Genomic DNA, 21,767 nt, shown 5'->3' on the forward strand with positions numbered 1-21,767 from the left:
GCTTTGTACAATCAATAATTACTTCTATTTAGCCTCTTGCTTATTCATCCTAGTATATTCATTTCTTCGTGCAACCATTTGAAATTGTTTTCCTTCTGCCTGAAGAAAAAAAGGTTTTCTTTCAGTACAGACCTGCTAGCCATGAATTCCCTCTGTTGTTATTTGTCTAAAAGCACCTTCCCTTCACTTTCACTATTGAAAATATTCTTCACTCTATTTCTGTGGTGGGTTTTCTTTTTCTTCACTTGAAACATGTTTTATTGTCCTCTGGATGCCACTGTGTCTCATGAGCATTCAGCTGTCAGTTTTGCCATGGCTTTTTAAAGGGTAATGTGTCTTTTTCTCAAGTTGTTTTGGTTTGTTTCTGTTTTGTAAGTTCTGGGATACATGTGCAGAACATGCAGGTTTGTTACATAAGTATATGTGTGCCATGGTGGTTTGCTGCACCTATCAACCCGTCATCTAGGTTTTAAGCCCCGCATGCATTAGATATTTGTCCTGATGCTCTCCCTTCCATTCCCCCGATCCCGCAACAGGTCCCGGTGTGGGATGTTCCTCTCCCTGTGTCCATGTGTTCTCATTGTTCAACTCCCACTTATGAGTGAGTACATGCGGTGTTTGGTTTTCTGTTCCTGTGTTAGTTTGCTGAGAATGATGGTGGGAGTGTAAATTAGTTCAACCACTGTGGAAGACAGTGTGGCGATTCCTCAAGGATCTAAAAAGAGAAATACCATTTGACCTAGCAATCCCATTACTGGGTATATATCCAAAGGATCAGAAATCATTCTACTATAAAGACACATGCACATGCATGTTTATTGCAGCACTATTTACAATAGCAAAGACCTGGAACCAACCCAAATGTCCATCAATGAGAGACTGGATAAAGAAAATGTGGCACATATATGCCATGGAATACTATGCAGCCATAAGAAAGAATGAGATCATGTCCTTTGGAGGGACATGGATGAAGCTCAAGTTGTTTTTAAGGTTTGATTTTTTTACTTTGGCCTTCAGCAGTTTTACTATGATGTTTCTAGGTATGTTTTTGTTTGTTTTTCTATCATTCAAAATCCCATGTGCTTCCTTTTTTTTCCTTTGAGACAGGATCTCTGTCACCCAGGCTGGAATGCAGTGGCGTGATCTCGACTGACTACAGTCTCCACCTCCTGGGCTCAAGCAATCTTCCCTCCTCAGCCCCCCGAGTAGCAGGGACTACAAATGCGCCACCACGCCTGGCTAATTTTCTGTATTTTTGGAGAGACGGAGTTTCACTATATTGCCCAGGCTGGTCTTGAACTCCTGGGCTCAGGCAATCCACCTGCCTTGGCCTCCCAAAATCCTGGGATTACAGGGATGAGCCACTGCACCTGGCCTCCAAGTGCTTCTTGAATCTAAGGGTTCAGTTTGGTGAAATTCTCAGCCATTATCACTAAAAATTGTTTCAGCTACATTTTCTTCCTCCATTCACTCAGGGAATTCAATTTTGTATATATTCAACCTTTTCAGCATATTTGGCATGGGTCTTACACACCTATTTTTTTTAAATCTGGCACTATGTGTTCATTGGTCCTGTGTTCTGCTGTGTCCAATTAACTGCTAAGCTCAATATATTCCTAATTTCAGATATTGTATTTTTCCCATTACAGAATATCCATTTGATTTCTTACAGACTTTTAGTATGTGGCAAAAGTCTATCCTTTTATCTGTTTTGTCCATTTTCTCTATTTTTGAGCATATTAATCATAGTTAGCTTTAAGTCCTTATCTATTATTTTTATTTTTATTTTTATGAAACAGGGTCTTGTTCTGTCACTCAGGATGGACTGCACTCATGTGATCACAGCTCACTACAACCTCAATCTCCTGGGCTCAAGTGACCCTACTGCCTCAGCCTCCCACATAGCTGGGACTATAGGCACACATCACCATGCCCAGCTAATTTTTTAATTTTTTTGTGGAGATGGGGGTCTCACTATGTTGCCCAGGATGGTTCTGCTAATTTTAATATTTGATCATCTGTGGGTCTTTTTATCTGTTTTTCTCTTGCAGCCAAATTATAAAACATGCAAAAGTCAAACTTGGGAGGCTGAAGCGGATCACTTGAGCCTAGAAGGTCAAGGCTGCAATGAGCTATGATCATTCTACTGCACTCCAGCCTGGGCAACAGAGCAAGGCTCTATCACAAAAATCAAGACTTTTGCATGTCTGATAATTTTCTATTGTATTCTAGACATTAAAAACTGCAAACACTCCAGGTGACTTTATCATCCACTAAGGAGAATTTTCTTTCCTCTATTAAGTGGATATTGCAAAGGACTGATCATTTCAATCCAATCATGGGTTAAGCTGAAAATGGGCTAGGTTTTGGTTTTTGTAAGACTCATTGTACCTCTGCTTTTCCTCCATTTCTATGATATGGGAATCCTAGGGTTCGTGGTGATGCTGGTGGGGTCTTTGGCTCTTCAGCCATGAAAGATCCCAGGAGTTTCAGCTTTGCCCTTCAGAGATGTTGACCTCAGCTCTCTGACTTCCCACTAGTGCGCCAAAAATGTCTTGATGGGGAGACTATCCAACTGTTTGTTTCTCATTCTATAGCCAGAATTGGTCAGTGACCCCAGAGGGGTGGGGAATAGTTGGTAATTGCCAGTTCATCCTAAAAGGATTCCCTCCTTGCTTTCTTAGATCTCTGTGCCTACAAAAATATGCTTTTTGTAAATTTAAATTTTATCTATTTTCTCCCAATTGTTGCAGCAACAGCACTGGCCAGGACCTTCCACATCCTGGCAGGAGGTCCCCCTGCCCTCCTTTGTAACAAATTATATAACTGGTGACTCGATTCTTATTAAGCACCCTGAAATTTTTCATTAATAACAGAAGAAATTGGAATAAAAGGAGATCCCAAACAACTTGATTGTTGGGTTTTAAGAAACATTTAAAATGGTGTTTGTTTCATTCTCAGATCTGAAGAACATTTTATTTGGAATAAGAACCACTTTTTACAGACAGACCAGGTTGACAGAATTTAAATCACAATTTCCAGTTCAGATTCAATTTAATCATTCCATTTAAACAAACCACAAATCAAAATAAAACCATTGTGACAGAGGAGAACCGTTTTGCCTATAAATTTTATCCCTGTGATTAAGACACGCTTGTAATAAATTATTTGTTTTTTGTTAAAACAATATTGATTCACGTTACCCCACCCTCAGTCAGAATAAGCTTCACACTGACATAACAGAAAAAGAAATGATTGTTAAAAACCTGGAAAGCAGCCAAATTTACAATAGATTGCTCCTCCTATTTATAAAAAGCTGCTATGTCTGATTATTGCAAAAAAATTCCTCCAAGCAATGCATGCACAAGTTGCTGCCTTGAGAAATACGGAAAGTTAGAAATTAGAACTTTACCTGTAGTATATAAATCTAATCAGTGCAAGGAATGTGAGTGCTGGGAACCCACCAAGTACTGTAGGGAAGACTTCTTGCATGGCCCTTTATTCTTAGGAGTACAATGACTCTTGGAGGGGATCAGTGGTGCTTCCGGCTTAAAAATGCAACAGGGGCTTGTCATATTTAGGTGACGAACTACGTGATGTTTGTGTTAATTTCTGACCCTTTCCCATTTCCATGGCTATTTGCCCTTTTCAGAACTCCTCCACAACCACCTAATTGGTGTCTTCTTTCGCCCTAAATTCCTGAGGCCCTTGCTAAGTCCTATCCTTTTAAAGTTATACCACTTCACCTTCCTAAACTTACCACCGCCCTCCCCTTCCACCATGCTGCTGCTGCTACCTGTGCCTTCCTTGGAGGAGACTTGCAAGGAGAGTAGAATGGAAATTCAGAAAATAAGCATTTTAAGGCCCTTCTATCTTAACAGGGAGGCACAGCCCGCCTTATGTAATGCACAGGGCCAGTCCTGGCCAGATTAATTGAGGAAATGGGTGGTTGTTCTTGCAGAATGAGCTGGGAGAAGAATGCTAACATTAACTGTTCACAGTTTCCAGCCCTTCCTTTGGTTGTGCCTTCTCTATCCTGTCATAGCTGGTAAAAAATTCAAAGGCCACTTTTATTTTTTCAATCAACAGCTTGACAGGATCTAATAAAAATGCAATCCCTTTAATGGACAGGTTAATGCACTGGCGAATTGAGGTCTAGGGCCCCTATACCTGGCACACACACAATCTTTTTCCTGAAACAGCTCTTCCCTTCCCATCAAAGGGTATGAATTATTTGTTCAAACAATCTCCCACTCTAAACTTAATATAAAAGCTTGGTTGGTGTTGAAATTTGGGTGGGGCCCACCGAATCTAAAGCTCTTTAGTTCAGGGAAAAAAATTAGGCGCATAGTATTCTAGAATATCAAATGAAACCAAAACACTCTACCTGCCAAGCATTTCCAGCAGCCAAATACCAATGTTAGATTCAGGTGGATGGTTCAAATCTAACAAGGTGAAAGAGGTGCTGCTTAAAGAGCTTTCAATATTGTTTGTTCAACAAATGGCCTGTTTCCTTGTTCTTTCATCAAGCAGAGTTTTTTCCAAAGTTTCAAGGTCTCAAAATGTGTAAGTCGTTTTTTCCATATTTTGTTTCGACATAAATATATTTATTTATAATTATTTAAGTTACTTTTACATATTCGGGAAAATATACATCTTTTTCAAAACACATTATATATGCTTTTACTGTCCTTAAAAGACGGCACATGGGGCCGGGTGCCGTGGCTCACGCCTGTAATCCCAGCACTTTGGGAGGCCAAGGCGGGAGATCACGAGGTCAGGAGATAGAGACCATCCTAGCTAACACGGTGAAACCCTGTCTCTACAAAAATACAAAAAAAATTAGCCGGGCATGGTGGCGGGCACCTGTAGTCGCAGCTACTTGGGAGGCTGAGGCAGGAGAATGGCAGGAACCCAACCCAGAAGGCGGAGCTTGCAGTGAGCCAAGATTGCGCCACTGTACTCCAGCCTGGGCAACAAAGTAAGACTCCATCTGAAAAAAAAAAAAAGATGGCACCTGGGCCAGGCATGATGGCTGAAGCCTGTAATCCCAACATTTTTGGAGTCCAAGGTGGGTGGATCCCTTGAGTTCAGGAGTTCGAGACTAGCCTGGACAACATGGCAAAACCCCATCTCTACAAAAAAATACAAAAATTAGTCAGGCATAATGGGCCCGCCTGTAGTCCCAGCAACTTGGAAAGCTGAGGTGGGAGGATCTCGTGAGACCAAGAGGCACAGGTTGCAGGGAGCTGAGATTGTGCCACTGCACTCCTGCCTGGGTGACAGAGCAGGACCCTGTCTCATAGGAAAGATAGTACATTTGCATATTTTTGCTCATACAGGTGAATGACCAGACTACTGAGATGATGACTAAATGATAGCCCATCTTCTTTGGTATGTCCATCTCTGCCAGGAATTCCACCACTTCTGAGGCACCCAAAACCAGTTTAATTTCAACAAAGAATTCCACTGAACCAAGAATATTTTCATCTCTCAGTCATCCAACCTACAAACCTGACTCTTGTCCCTTATTTCAACCTTGAGCCATACCCAAAAACTTCATGCACATTTTGAGATATCTTCCTTTACAAAACACCTAAAATCTGCAATCCCCTGCCAGTTCTTGGTGTCATAATCTTTACCCATGGCTGCATCGACTTGTTGGCTATTGTGTCTCTAACTCAATAACACATGGATTCAGAGAGACTATGAGTCAAATCATATCCCATCCAAACATAACTACATACAGAAAAGTCCCGCATGACACAGTATGTAGGGTGGATATTAGTTTGGGCTCCCTTCTCTGACTTCAAAAAATGAACCCACCATGAAATAACAATAGTTAACTTCACAGATCAGCACAATTTTACAAAGCACTTTCACCACCATTATCTCATCTGGGCCCCACAAGAACTCTATGAAGTCGACAAAGCAGGCATTATCCTTATTTTAAAGATTACGAAATTAGGATCCAGAAAGGTTAATTACCTTCCCAACAGCTCCTAGCTGGTAAGCGGCAGAGTCCCAGTGGCACAATGGTTCCAGCCCATCACACAGCCTCAGAAAAACTCTACTTAATGTAGTCTTAGCACAAAGTACAGGACCTATTCGAGCATTATAATCAGCAATCATTGGGATAAATATCTCTTAAAATTAACACTTCTGAATGTGATGCCAAGTTATTAGAAAGCTCTAGCACCTTGAGACAGTGTTTCACATTGTAGCACTTAAACTTCTCTCCTCTCTTTCTACAAGTTCACTAGGCTCTTCGTCCCTTCTCTGCTGCATATTTTAAATGTTACAAATATCCTATTATGTTAAAACGGTTGGGAAGTATGACTTTATTGTTCAATTAGTGATGTGACATTATCCCAATAGCAATGTAACTACTTTTTAGGATCCACTTTGCACTTATACAACTCCCCTCCCCCACCCTGTCAGATCCTGTCTTTATTTAACATTTTAATATTTTGTTCATCATGGATTTTTGTATTTTTTATTTAAAAAATATATTACTGAGCCAGTTGCAGTGGCTCACATCTGTAATTTCAGCACTTTGTGAGGCTAAGGCAGAAGGATCACTTGGCAGAATAAAACCGAAAATCAACTCCAAAAGGAAGTGTCAAAATTCTACAAATACATGGAAATTGAATATAATCTTCTCTTGAATGATCTTTGGGTTAACAATGAAATCAGGATGGAAATAGAAAAATTCTTCGAAATAAATGATTACAGTGACACAACTTATCAAAACCTCTGGGGAGATGATCATTATGGCAGACGAGAGGCAGGACTAGATTGCAGCTCCAATTCAGATGGACAGAGCAGTGTGCAGAGGCTTGCATCACGAATTTTGGCTCCAGAACGACTGCAAGAACAAACCAGGAACCCCAAGAGGGCCCACAGACCCTCTGAAGGAAGTGGACTGCTCCTGCAGGACCTGGGAGACACTCCAAATACTGCGATTGCTCAAACCACAGAAGTGGGAAAGGGAGATCCTCCACTCCTGAGCACACATCCCCACTGGTGAAACTGAAGGTTTAGTTTGCAGGACAAGTTTCCGACCTTACCTGGAGCTGAGTCAATTTAGAGAGCCAAGCAAAATACAGGGGTAGAGGAAGCAGCAGGAAAGGCCTTGGGAGCTCGCTGTGTCCCCAAGCAGGCCATTCCTGCCTGGCACCACGGAGATCCTTTGGGAAGGCGGCCAGAGGCACAGAAGAAAATGCCACAGGGAGAAGGAAGTCTTCAGCTGAACTTTGTAACAATTTGAACCAGACAAGAAGCCTACTGGCCAGAACTCGGGGGAGGGCATGAATCCAGCATTGCAGACTTTACAGAGAGGGGAAGAACCATGCCCTTTTCTTTCGCAGCTGGGAGGCAAGTAGCCCAGGGCAAGTTCTCAAGCCCGGCTCACCCACTGCCTGGAAACAGACTTGGGCCTGTTAGTGGGGGCACAGTGGGAGTGAGACTGACCCTTCAGTCTGCATGGGAGCTGGGTGAGGCCTGTGACTGCTGGCTTTCCCTGACTTCCCTGACAACCTGCATGACTCAGCAGAGGCAGCCATAATCCTCCTAGGTACACAACTCCATTGACCTGGGAACCTCACCCCCATTCCCTACAGCAGCTGCAGCAAGACCCTCCCAAGTAGAGTCTGAGCTCAGACACGCCTAGCCCTGCCCCCACCTGATGGGCCTTCTACTCACCCTGGTAGCTGAAGACAAAGGGCATGTACTCTGGGGAGTTCTAGGGCCCCAATTACCAGTGTTTCCTCTCCACACTACCACAGCTGATGCTCTCTAGAAAACGCCACCTCCCAGCAGGTGGCCAACCAGCACAAAAATAGAGCATTAAACCACCACAGCTAAGAACCCTCATAGAGCCCATTTCGCCCCCCTGCCACCTCCACTGCAACAGGTGCTGGTATCCACGACTGAGAGACCCATAGATGGTTCACATTACAGGACTCTGTGCAGACAACCCCCAGTACCAACCCGAAGCCAGGTAAACATGATGGGTGGCTAGACCCAGAAGAGAGATGATAATCACTGCAGGTCGGTTCACAGGAAGCCACATCCACAGGAAAAGGGGGAAAGCACTACATCAAGGGAACACCCAGTGGGACAAAATAATCTGAACAACAGCCTTCAGCCCTAGACCTTCCCTCTGACAGAGCCTACCCAAATGAGAAGGAACCAGAAAACCAACTCTGCTAATATGACAAAACAAGGCTCTTTAACACCCCCAAAGCACCAGCAATGGATCCAAACCAAGAAGAAATCCCTGATTTACCTGAAAAAGAATTCAGGTTAGTTATTAAGCTAATCAGATAGGCACCAGAGAAAGGCGAAGCCCAGTGCAAGGAAATCCAAAAAGTGATACAAGAAGTGAAGACAGAAATATGCAAGGAAATAGATAACAACAAGAAAAAACAATCAAAACTTCAGGAAACATTGGACACACTTACAGAAATGCAAAATGCTATGGAAAGCCTCAGCAATAGAATTGAACAAGTAGAAGAAAGAAATGCAGAGCTTGAAGTCAAGGTCTTTGAATTAACCCAATCCAAACAAAGGCAGAAAAAAGAATAAGAAAATATGAACAAAGCCTCCAAGAAGTCTGGGATTATGTTAAACAACCAAACCAAAAATAATCAATGTTCCTGAGGAAGAAGAGAAATCTAAAAGTTTGGAAAACATATTTGGGGGAATAATTGAGGAAAACTTCCCTGGCCTTGCTAGAGACCTAGACATCCAAATACAAGAAGCACAAAGAACACCTGGGAAATTCGTCACAAAAAGATCATCGCCAAGGCACATCGTTATCAAGTTATCTAAAGTTAAGATTAGGGAAAGAATCTTAAGAGCTGTGAGACAAAAGAACCAGGTAACTTGGAAAACCTATCAGATTAACAGCAGATTTCTCAGCAGAAACCCTACAATCTAGAAGGGATTGGGGCCCTATCTTCAGCCTCCTCAAACAAAACAATTATCAGTCAAGAATTTTGTATCCAGCAAAACTAAGCATCATATATGAAGGAAAGATACAGTCTTTTTCAGACAAACACATGCTGAGAGAATTTGACACTATCAAGCCACCACTACAAGAACTGCAAAAAGGAGCTCTAAATCTTGAAGCAAATCCTGGAAACACATCAAAACAGAAACTCTTTAAAACATAAATCACACAGGACCTACAAAACAAAACTACAATTTAAATAATAAAAACAAAAAAATCAAGGTACACAGGCAACAAATAGCATGATGAATGCAATGGTGCCTCACATCTCAATACTAGCACTGAAAGTAAATGACCTAAATGTTCCACTTTAAAGATACAGAACTGCAGAATGGATAAGAACTCACCAACCAACTACCTGCTGCCTTCAGGAGACTCACCTAACACATAAGGACTCACATAAACTTAAAGTAAAGGGGTGGAAAAAGTCATTTCATGCAAATGGACACCAAAAGTGAGCAGGGGTAGCTATTCTTATTTCAGACAAAACAAACTTTAAAGCAACAGCAGTTAAAATAGACAAAGAGAGGCACTATATAATGGTAAAAGGCCTGGTCCAACAGGAAAATATCACAACCCTAAACATATGTGGACCTAACACTGGAGCTCCCGAATTTATTTTAAAAATTACTAATAGACCTAAGAAATGAGGTAGACAGCAACACAATAATAGTGAGGGACTTCAATACTCCACTGACAGCAATAGACAGGTCATCAAGACAGAAAGTCAACAAAGAAACAATGAATTTAAACTATACCTTGGAACAAATAAACTTAACAGATATATACCGAACATTTCATCCAACAACAACAGAATACACATTCAATTCAACAGCGCATGGAACTTTCTCCAAGATAAACCATATAATAGGCCACAAAATGAGCCTTAATAAATTTAAGAAAACTGAAATTATATCAAGCACTCTCTCAGACCACAGTGGAATAAAACTGGAAATCAACTCCAAAATGAACATTCAAAACCATGCAAATACATGGAAATTAAATAACCTGCTCCTGAATGATGATTGGGTCAAAAATGAAATCAAGATGGAAAAATAAAAATTCTTTGAACTGAATGACAATAATGACACAACCTATCAAAACCTCTGAGATACAGCAAAGGCAATGCTAAGAGGAAAGTTCATAGCCCTAAACGTCCACATCAAAAAAACTGAAAGAGCACAAACTGACATTCTAAGGTCACAACTCAAGGAACTAGAGAAACAAGAACAAACCAAACCCAAACCCAGCAGAAGAAAGGAACTAATTAAGATCAGAGCAGAATTAAATGAAATTGAAACCAAAAAAAGATAAATAAAACAAAAATGCTGGTTATTTGAAAAGATAAATAAAATTGATAGGCCATTAGGAAGACTAACCAAGAAAAGAAGAGAGAAAATCCAAATAACCTCATTAAGAAATGAAACAGGAGATATTACAACGGACACCATGGAAATACAAAAGATCTTTCAAGGCTACTATGAACACCTTTACGGACATAAACTAGAAAACCTAAAAGAGATGGATAAATTCCTGGAAAAATACAACCCTCCTAGCCTAAATCAGGAAGAATTAGATACCCCAAACAGACTAGTAACAAGCAGTGAGATTGAAATGGTAATTTAAAAATTACCCACAAAGAAAGCCCAGGGCCAGATGTATTCACTGTGGAATTCTACCAGACATTCGAAGAAGAATTGGTACCAATCCTTTTGACACTATTCCACAAGGTAGAGAAAGAAGGAATCCTCCTTAATTCATTCTATGAAGCTAGCATCACCCTCATATCAAAACCAGGAAAGGACATAACCAAAAAAGAAAACTAGAGACCAATATCCCTGATGTATATTGTATTAGTCTGTTTTCACACTGCTGATAAAGACATACCTGAGACTGGGAAGAAAAAGAGGTTTAATTGGACCTACAGTTCCACATGGCTGGAGAGCCCTCAGAATCATGGTGGGAGGCAAAAGGCACTTCTTACCATGGCAGCGGCAAGAGAAAATGAGGAAGAAGCAAAAGTGGAAACCCCTGATAAACCCATCAGATCTCATGAGACTTACTCACTATCACAAGAACAGCACAGGAAAGACCAGCTCCCATGATTCAATTACCTCCCCCTGGGTCCCTCCCACAACATGGGAGAATTCTGGGAGATATAATTCACGTTGAGATTTGGGTGGGGACACAGTCAAACCATATCAAACGTAGATGCTAATACCCTTACCAAAATACTAGCTAACTGAATCCAACAACCTATCAAAAAGATAATCCACAATGATCAAGTGGGTTTTATACCAGGGATGCAGGGATGGTTTAACATACGCAAGTCAATAAATGTGATAATCACAAGAACAAAATTAAAAACAAAAACCATATGATCATCTCAACAGATGCAGAAAAAGCATTCGACAAAAGCCAGCATCGCTTTATGATTAAAACTCTCAGCAAAATCAGCATACAAGGGACATACCTCAATGCAATAAAAGCCATCGATGCTAAATCCACAGTCAACATAGTACTAGATGGGGAAAAGTTGAAAACATTCCCTCCGAGAACTGGAACAAGAGAAGGATGCCCACTCTCACCACTCCTCTTCAACATAGTACTGGAAATCCTAGCCAGAGCAATCAGGCAAGAGCATGGAAATGCATCCCATGCTTTTTAATAGTCAACTGTTGATCCTGGATTCGACTTTTGCTATCCAGTATCATATCAACATCATCACTCTCGAGTTTTACGATGTGTAAAGCAACACTCTCTCTGCATCTTCCTGTCTATCAGCTGCTATTTTGGATGAATGTTTGGTCTTACATTCTTCACCTCAAGGGTCTCACATCTTCAAATGGTCCATTATCGATGGTGCTGATGATCCCTGTAAGTCCTCTAGACCAGAGGTCAGCAAACTTTGTAAAAAGTGGGACAGTAAATGTTTTAAGTTTTGTGGGTCAGAGAATCTCTGTTTCACTACTCACTTCTGCTCATTGTAATACAAAAGCAGCCATATAAAAGGCATAAATAAACTGGCATGGCTGTGCTCCAATAAAACTTTATTTACAAAAGCAGATGGTACACTGGATATGGCCCATGGGCCCTAATATATTGATCCCTACTCTGTACAGCAGCCGTGTTCTATTTGTTGGGTTTTTTTCAATAGAAATTGAAAGGATGAAACGATGTCTTCATACTTGCAAGATGCCTGATCATTATCAACTTAATGGAAAGGGTACACTCGGAGAGTAGAGAAAGACATAGATGACCTGCAAAGCCAGAACCAGAGGTCCCCTCCCAGAGCCACTCTACACAGAAACTCCCATAATGCCATTAACAGGTCCTAAGTGCCTGGCAGAGAGGAGATGATCAATAAAGCCTGGTACATTATTATTATCAGGACTAGATTAGTACAGCATATGTTACTGAAGTTGTTAAACTATCAACTAAAGAAAGACAAAAATGTTTTTTAATCAACCTCATCTCATAGTTCATGGAACAGGAATTGCCAGCTTCCTTTTCAAGGGAAGAAACTGAGGCCTTGGTGGTTAAAAACAGAACCAGAAATTCCAAGTAAAAGGAGGAGATGGTAAAACCAGGTTTGAAACCCTTGCCAAGCACAGACACATGTAGGCACCACTCATGGCCGTTTTCTTGAGCAAAATGGCCCACAAACTATTATGCTTGCAGATTTAGTCCATTTTGCCCAATAAGAATTAATTTTATTGCAGCAACTTGAGGCTCCAATTATCCCTAAACTTTGAAACTCTGCCAGTTCACTGAGAAACTTTTTGTTGTTGTTTTGTTTGGTTGGTTGGTTGGTTTGGTTTGGTTTGGTTTTTAAGATGAAGCTTCAGTCTTGTTGCCCAGGCTGGAGTGCAATGGTGCAATCTCAGCTCACCGCAACCTCCGCCTTCCGGGTTCAAGCGATTCCCCTGCCTCAGCCTCCCAAGTAGCTGGGATTACAGGCATGTGCCACCACGCCCGGCTAATTTTATATTTTTAGTGGAGACAGGGTTTCTCCATGTTGGTCAGGCTGGTCTCGAACTCCCAACCTCAGGTGATCCACCCGCCTCAGCCTCCCAAAGTGCTGGGATTACAGGCATGAGCCACCGCGACCGGCCCACTGAGAGGTTTTATATGTGGAGGCAGCCAGATGTTGGTGGAAAGGGCATGCCATGAGTTGGAGAGCCTCGGAGGTTTGGGTTCAAGTCCTTGCTTTGGTTTCTCTGTGTTTTAGTTCACTCACCTAATGAAACATGGATCATAATACCTACTGAGTGAGTGTTATGGATTGAATTCTGTCCCCTCAAAAAATGTGTTAGAGTTCTAACTTGTAGTACCTATTAATGTGACGTTATTTGGAGATGGAATCTTTACAGAATTAATCGAGTAAAGACAAGGTCATTGAGGTGAGCTCTAATCCAATATGACTGGTGTCCTATAAAAATAAGGGGAAAATTTGGGCCCCAAAACAAATATGTACACAGAAAACACAAAGTGAAGATGGAGGCAGAGATTGGAATTCTGCTGCCACAAACCAAGGACTGTCTGGAACTACCAGAAAAGCTGGAAGAGGCAAGGAAAGATTTTTCCCCTAAAGGCTTCAGAGAGACCAGGACTCTCCCAACACTTTGCCTTTTTACTTCCTCTGGATTTTTTACTAGCCTCCAGAACTGTCAAACAATACACTCTGTTGTTCTAAGCCATCTAGTTTGTGGTACTTTGTTACCATAGCCCTAGCCAAGTAACCTTGTGAAGACTCAATGAGATAATGGAAACAAGTGCATCACTCCATGGCCAACGCATGATGTATGCTCCAGAATGTTTGTGGAAGACATAAATGTTCTTTTAAATGTCTAGTTTCCATTTAGCAAACCCCTAGTGTGTGGTTGTTAGTCAGTTTTGCATTACTATAAAGGAATGCCTGAGGCTGGGTAATTTATAAAGCATAGAGATTTTATTTTGGCTCATGGTTCTGAAAATGGTACAGGAAGCATGGTGCTGGCATTAGCTTCTAATGGGGCCTCAGGAAGCTTCCAATCATAGTGGAAGGCAAAGGGGGAGCAGGTGTGTCACACGGTGAGTGAGCTAGCAAGAGGGAGAAGGGGGAGGTCCCGCATTCCTTTAAGCCATCAGTTCTCACATGAACTAATGGAGTGAGACTCACTGATTACCACGAGGACACCACTAAGTTATTCATGAGAGATCTGCATGCCCCAAACCCCTCCCACCAGGCCCCACATCTAACATCAGGGATCACATGAGATTTAGAGGTGACAGACATGCAAACCATATCAGTGGCATACTAGGATACTTCATGTATGTTCTCGTCAGTAATTCTTGCAATAATGCTATGAAATATGGGGGTTATCAGTCTCACCCACATTATAAATGACGAGACTGGAGCCCAAGGAGGTTAAGTGACTTGTGCAAAGTGACACAGCTGGGAAGTGGTCACTGCGTGGCACTGACTCATTTAGGGTAAGTCACCAAGGTATCCTGAATGCAGCAATGACATTAGAGGAATCAAGTGGTCAGAGTTGTTCAAAAGCATGTTCCACATGAATATGTAACATAAGGGATCCATAACATTTGAAAGCCTATTCTATGCAATTTCAGTGGCACACGTCATACTGTAGACCTTGAGAAGTATTATGTAATTTAATTCCACAAAAGGATATGAAATCCAGAGGATACAGTGGACATGGAGATGTGCTGCCTACACAGATCCTCCTTCAAAGAAGGGCTTGCAATCAAAACCACAATGAGATACCATCTCACATCAGTCAGGATGGCCATCATTAAAAAGTGAAAAACAACAGATGCAGGGAGGTTGTGGAGAAAAAAGAACACATATACACTGTTTGTGGGAGTATAAATTATTTCAACCATTGTGGAAAGCGGTATGGCGATTCCTTGAAGAGCTAAAAACAGAACTACCATTTGACTCAGCAATCCTATTACTGGGAATATACCCAAAGGAATATAAATCATTCTACCATAAACACACATGCATGTGAATGTTCACTGTGGCACCATTCACAGCAGCAAAGACATGGAATCAACCTAAATGCCCATCAATGACAGATTGGATAAAGAACATATGGTACATATACACCACGGAATACTATGCAGGCATAACAAAAGAACTAAATCATGTCTTTTGTAGGAACATAGATGGAGCTGGAGGCCATTATCCTTAGCAAACTAAACAGGAACAGAAAACCAAATACCACATGGTCTCACTTATAAGTGGGAATTAAATGAAGAGAACACATGGACACAAAGAAGGGAACAACAGACACTGGGGTCTACTTGAAGGTGGAGGGTGGGAGGAGGGAGAGAAGCAGAAAAGATAACTACTGGGTACTAGGTTTAATACCTGGGTGATGAAATAATCTGCACAATAAACCGCGATGACATGAGTTTACCTATGTAACCTTCACATGGACCCCTGCACCTAAAATAAAAGTTTTTAAAAAAAAAAGAAGAGCTTGCTGCCCAAGCTGTCAACTCCTTTAGTGTTGCTTGAGCTATAGAAAGACCTCGCCCAATGTCATGGTCTTCTGGTGCAGTCTACACCGAGTGACTGAATGAGAGTACCAGCTACTTCAGAATTTCAGTGCTGAAGGGTCATGCTCACTGTAGAGCTCCCCACTTCTAGGCTGGCAGCAGTGTTGTCAGGCCTGTGTTATGGGTGGGCATCTCCCTCCTCAGCCTACTCTCTCTGCCCTACTTTCTTCATTAGACATTGTTTCCTATTGATATGCTGCACACCGAACTCCATCTCTATGTCTGCTTCAGAGAACCCAGGTTTTGCACCTTCCTTCAGCTGGCAAGAAACAATACTGGCCCAGATATGAAGCTGATAAAATATCCAGGGAGAGAAAAGATCCTAAAATCTAGGCCCTTGTAACTTGAGTCCAGAAGGACAAAATGCAGTGAGGTGTGAAGGAAGGGCGTAAGTGCCTGTAAAAAAAAAGCTCCAGCCCAGTCTATGGACAGATGTGAGGTCCCATTGCCTTAAAACCCAAAGAAAGAATCTCCATGAAATAACACTAAAATGCAAGAGTTCATCTTCCCTGCAGAGTTCAGAAATAGTCCTTCTATTATCTGTAGAATCAAATCTGTAAGACCAGATAACTGTATTTTAAAGGAATCCATGATAAGAACATTGGAACTTGATATTTCAAATTCAATGGATCAATTCCCAAAAACGCACATGTATGGCTATGAAAAGCCTACTCAAATAAATGGCATTTTAGATTCTCAAAGTTATTGAAAAAAAGATTTTGAAAGTCTTATGATGCGGGCAAAAACCCCGTGGCTGACAAGTAATTGTTTCCTATGTATATATATTCACATGTCCACTTAAGGTCAAGATCAAAAGAAGCTAAGTAAGAACAGAGGAGAGGAAGGACTAAATTGTTCCTTGAGAATTTTTGAGCTGATTAAAAATTTACAGAGAAAAGAATTCATTCCAAACATTCACCTCGGAAATCCCATGTGAAGGGAACCTGGTACTTCAGTGCTAAACCCTGCCTTTCAAGTGATCTGATTACCCCTTATCAGGGACCATTAGTGTCTGACAGTAGCAACCAATCCACTGTTCGGCCTTAATTTCCTTAAAGAAAAACCTTCTTTGGCATGCAACTCCTCCTCTGGTTCACCCCATGGACTATCCAAGGAATAAAGACACACTGAAATATCCGGCACCAAAAAGTCAAGTCACTTCCTGCTGACTCTAACACACCATTCCACACTCCCACCACAAGCTTTGCTGAGCAACAGAAAGACGAAATGGCATGCAATGTCGAATACGATGATTACGAAATATGTAGCAGGTCAGAGTCAATGAGACTGTGAGAGCTTTCAGCCCTGCCTCTTCCGTTTATGGGTCAGGAACCAGAAACCCAGTCACATGGGGCAGTAGAAGTCTAGATTTCCGAATTCAAACCAGGCTTATTTCCACTACAAAGCGTCACCACCCACATCACATTTTTCTCCCACAGCATGACTTAAGGAGAAAACAAACCCTTCAGGCTGATTTGATCTAGGAATGTCATCTCTCCTTTGTTATTAATTCATGTGGCATTATAGACATTTTAAAGATAATTCGGGAAAAGTGAGATCCACCACCAAAGAATAATGGCTAGGGAAGAAGAACCCATTTTGAATTAAAATCCCGTGCATATTGGTCTCATTTTAAAATGTGGTCTCTCCCTAGTTTCCAAAAGATACAGAAAAGAAGATATAGAAAAAGGGGGAACCCTACAAGAACAGTGAAACTATGACTGGGCAGGCAAACTTTTACCAGAATGTCGAAGGAGATGCCGCTAATTACAAAGATAAATCCAACAGCGGCCCCTCTGGAGCTCTGATTTTCATCCGTCACCATGCTCAGAATCGCAGGTCTGTATGCACAGAAAAACAGCTCAGCCATTCCCATAGGGTGTGGGTGTGGGTTTGTCGATAGTTAGAGTCCCTTCGGAGCCTGACTTTCTACTTTTATCTCAAAGAGGAAACTAACTAAATGACATAGTGACCGGGAGAGAGGGGTGACCAAGGAGGGTGTTGCAGGGTTGGTGGGCGGCTCCAAGCTCTTGAGTGAGCCCAGAGCCTCAGGAGGTGGAGAGGTGATGCGGGGGCAGGGTGCAGGCTTTGTCATGCGTGCCACCAGTTCAGGGTCAGGAAAGCAAATGGCAAAGGGAGAATCAGGGGTCACATGTAAATTAAGTGGTTGAAATTTAAAGGGTTGCTGGTGAGACCAGGAAGAACGGCAAGAAAACATTTGTCATCATAAAGTATATCTCTGCTTTCTGGCTGGTTAAGGAAAAAGAAAACAGATTTGATTATACAGAAGACAAACCCGAAATTTGTAGGAAAAGTTAGTTGCTCAGGATGAGTGGGAGGAGATATGGAGGTAAAAATGAAGACCAAGAAACTAACAGATACCCAGAATGACTTAAATACCGTGAATTCTTGAGGAGGAAACAAGAGAGGCTGAAAAGAGAGCTTTGATTTAAAATCATTCATGAGGTCAGGCACCCACCGTGGCTCACACCTGTAATCTCAGCACTTTGGGAGGCCAAGGCAGGCAGATCACCTGAGGTCAGGAGTTCAAGACAGGCCTGGCCAACATGGTGAAAGCCCGTCTCTACTAAAAATACAAAAATTAGCCAGGCGTGGTGGTGCATGCCTGTAATCCCAGCTACTCGAGGGGCTGAGGCAGGAGAATTGCTTGAACCTGGGAGGCAGAGGTTTCCCTGAGCCCAGATCGCACCACTGCACTCCAGCCTGGGGGACAGAGCAAGACTCCACCTCAAAAAATAAAAAAATTAAATCATTCATGAAAACTTTAAAGAGTTAAAAAATAACCAATATGTGGAGGAAAATGTTTATTTACCATGTTCCAACCTAAACCGATGAGAGAAGCCCCCAGTGAAAGGTGTTCTAACAACTCCTAAGTTATATGAATGGATTCAAAAGGCATATAAGTATTCAACCAGAGGGAAAAAGAAGTCATCTACAACAGAACAAAAAGGGAACACCTTCAGTTGCTCCTTCTATAACACTGAAAACTAAGGGAAAATGCAACTACAATTTTGGTTAAATTTAAACTTAAGAAAAGATTATTAAGAGATGGCCGAGTGTGGTGGCTTACGCCTGTAATCCCAGCACTTCGGGAGGCCGAAGTGGGTGGATCACGAGGTCAGGAGTTTGAGTCCAGCCTGACCAACATGGTGAAACCCCATCTCTACTAAAAATACAAAAATTAGCCGGGCATGGTTGGCACGTGCCTGTAATCCCAGCTACTCAGGAGGCTGAGGCGAGAGAATCGCTTGAATCTGGGAGGCAGAGGTTGCAGTGAGCTGAGATCATGCCATTGCACTCCAGCCTGGGCGACATCACGAGATTCCATCTCAAAGAAAAAAAAAAAAGAGAGAGAGAGATACACCAAATGGTCAAAAGATGACTCAAAAACAATAGGCCTTCGTGATATAAAAGGACTGGTGATGAACATTAAAATTCGTTAAACAAGGTCTAAATAAATGTTATAAAAATGCTGACCATATTAAATATAAATGTAAAACACCTCCCAAAACAATGTATTAAAAAAATTATTTAATAGCAATAATCTGAATCCTGAAGCCTAGTTTATATTTTTAAAATCTTAGAAATAATTGTATGACTATGTCAAAACAGCTCATGTACTCCATAAATATACACACCTATATATCCACAAAAATTAAAAATAAAAAATTATGTAAAAAAAACTTAGAAATAGGAAAGTAGAGTTAAAACACATTAAGCCGCTTGCTTGATATAGAAAACTTTTTAAAAATTATCTCATTCTTCATTTTATTATAGGAATACATATTTTAAATGTTTTTATAAATTTAAAGAGCCACTAGTAAAGTTAAAACTAAAGTACATTGACTCAATCTCAGGAGAGTGTAAAGGTTAAAAATAAGTAAGTACACATTTTGTAAAAACTAAAACATTAGAAAGAGGAAGAAAACATTTTTTAAAAGTAGAAACTTTCTCACAAAAATAAATAAAAACATTAAAAGATGATCAGACTGAATTTTTTAAATCAAATATATTTTGCTCTCAAGAGATATTTTGAAAATAAAATGACTAGGAAAACTTTTTTTTAATGAACAAAGATTTGTTAGACAAATTTTTAAGTGGATATAAAAATAGCAAAGTGTAGCAATATTTATTTCTGACAAAGTTGAATTTCAGGTAGAATACTGAACAGTATAGGGACTGAAAATTTATATCAATAAAGATAGAATTTAAAATGCATACATAATAATAAACCTTTCCTGAATAGCATATCAAATATATGAAGCAAAAATTATTTCAGATAAATAATATTTAAAGGATAGAAACCATTACATAGAAATTAATACACATGCCTAAATAACCTTTGATTTAAAAATTAAAACAAACCAATAAACAAAGTATTTTTAAGTGTGTAAAATTTTAAAATATATAATCAAAACTCTAGAGATAGGAAAGTTGACATTTCAATTCTCTTAGTATTAAAAAGGAAACAAAAAAAAAATGAACTAAGCCCACAATCCAAAAAGGAAATAAATCTAAAGAAGGCAGAAAATACTTTTTTACAAAACTATTGTCATTCAACAAATTATATAATTAATTGATAAGTCCTGGAGCTGATTCTTCAGAAAACATGTACATAAAGACACATACATTTCTAGCACTTAAGAAAATAAAATCAGAAAATAAAAATATACCTGTGTAAATGAAGTAGAAATGATCACAAATAAAAAGATTATGTTATAAAACATATTTTTATAGACCTATGCTAATAATATATTCACAAAATGACAGAGTCCTCCAAGAAAATGTTCATTATCAAAACAACAGCAAAAGCATCTCATGTGGACAAGCCAAAAACTATGGAAAATTTTTCAAAAGTTACCCAAAATTCATCTCCAAGAGACTACAGACCATAACATGTTTTTAGGTAAGCTCTTTTATAAAAGGAATAGATTATTTTTATGTTATATAAATCACTTCAGAGCATAGAAAATATAGAAAGCCTACCAGCACAGTTTACATAATTTGCCCAATCCTGAAACCAAAACCAGAGAAGAGGAAATCCAAAGGAAAAAAATCCTATTATAGACCAATCTCACAACAATAGACACAAAAATTCTACATAAAATACCACAAAGTGAATTTCATATTATTTTAGAAGAATGGCCCACCATAATCAGATTTGCACAAGGAATGCTGGGCTCTTTAATATTAGGCATTGTATTAATATAATATGACACATTTGGGCCAATTAGGGAAACAGCATGACACTCTTCAGCTAGATAAAAAGAGTTGTTAGAGTCAGCTGTTCACATACTAAATAGATATCAGAGAAAAAATAAGTTTCCAGATATCCACATAATTCTTTAAGAAGAAAAGGATCAAAGTGTAAATTATCCAGAAGTCTGAGATTAAAATATTCATTAGTTCAAACAGAATGTCCTCTGAGAAAGAGAAATAGAACTCTAGAAGCCATCTCCTTCTTATTACAAGCAATAGGAATGCCCCATTCCTAAAGAAGGCCATCCAGAACGCCAACCTTACTGCAATTTGGTGCAGGCCATTGGCCCTCTGTTAGGTCATGGATTCTCTCTTGCTCTGCTCAGTGTCTAGCCTCAGCTCAAGTTCCACTTCATCCCCTCCAGGAAGCTCCTGCTAACACTCTCTTCTCTTCCTTCCCGCCTGACCTCTGGGACAAAACTCTCTGGGAACACTCCGTCCTGTTCACTATTTCCTTGTCTGTCTCTCCTGAGACCACAAACTCCTGCAGGCCCTGGTTTGTGTCATATAATTTCATTATCCAACCCTGCAACACACAGTAAGCACTCAATTAGTGTTCTTTGTTTAATTAATCAATATACCAAAAATTTTCAAGTACATATCTGTATTAATTTCTGTGCAGCAAAACAATTCTAAATTAATAATGGAGTCATGTTTTCCTCCAACAAATCAGTCCAAAACCCTAACGCAGGCATGCACATAGGTACACTCTGAGCAAGTTTCAAGTCATTTCCTGATTCCAGCCCCGGCACTTGAGCTTTTAGAGCTTGCCACACAAATCTAGAGAACAAAAGCTAAAAAGCATTCCGCTGTCATTTTTCTTCCTGGTTCTGTTTCATCTGTGTAGACAGTGAGAAAGCACAACTAGGTCAATCCAGGTTTCCCATTTCAATTACCTGCTGGT

General features: G+C 40.4%; 1 long non-coding RNA gene across 1 annotated transcript in view; it reads right to left on the minus strand.

The window, feature by feature from the left end:
* The window catches only part of LOC134738942 (uncharacterized), a 348,480-nt gene extending 327,166 nt beyond the window's left edge, over positions 1-21,314 (minus strand). The window contains exon 1 of the long non-coding RNA XR_010125231.1: positions 21,128-21,314. This is a non-coding gene — a long non-coding RNA (uncharacterized LOC134738942). The remainder of the gene's footprint in view (positions 1-21,127) is intronic.
* Positions 21,315-21,767: the final 453 nt, after the last annotated feature.

This window comes from Pongo pygmaeus, chromosome 22, assembly GCF_028885625.2.
Source record: "Pongo pygmaeus isolate AG05252 chromosome 22, NHGRI_mPonPyg2-v2.0_pri, whole genome shotgun sequence".
NCBI lineage: Eukaryota > Metazoa > Chordata > Mammalia > Primates > Hominidae > Pongo > Pongo pygmaeus.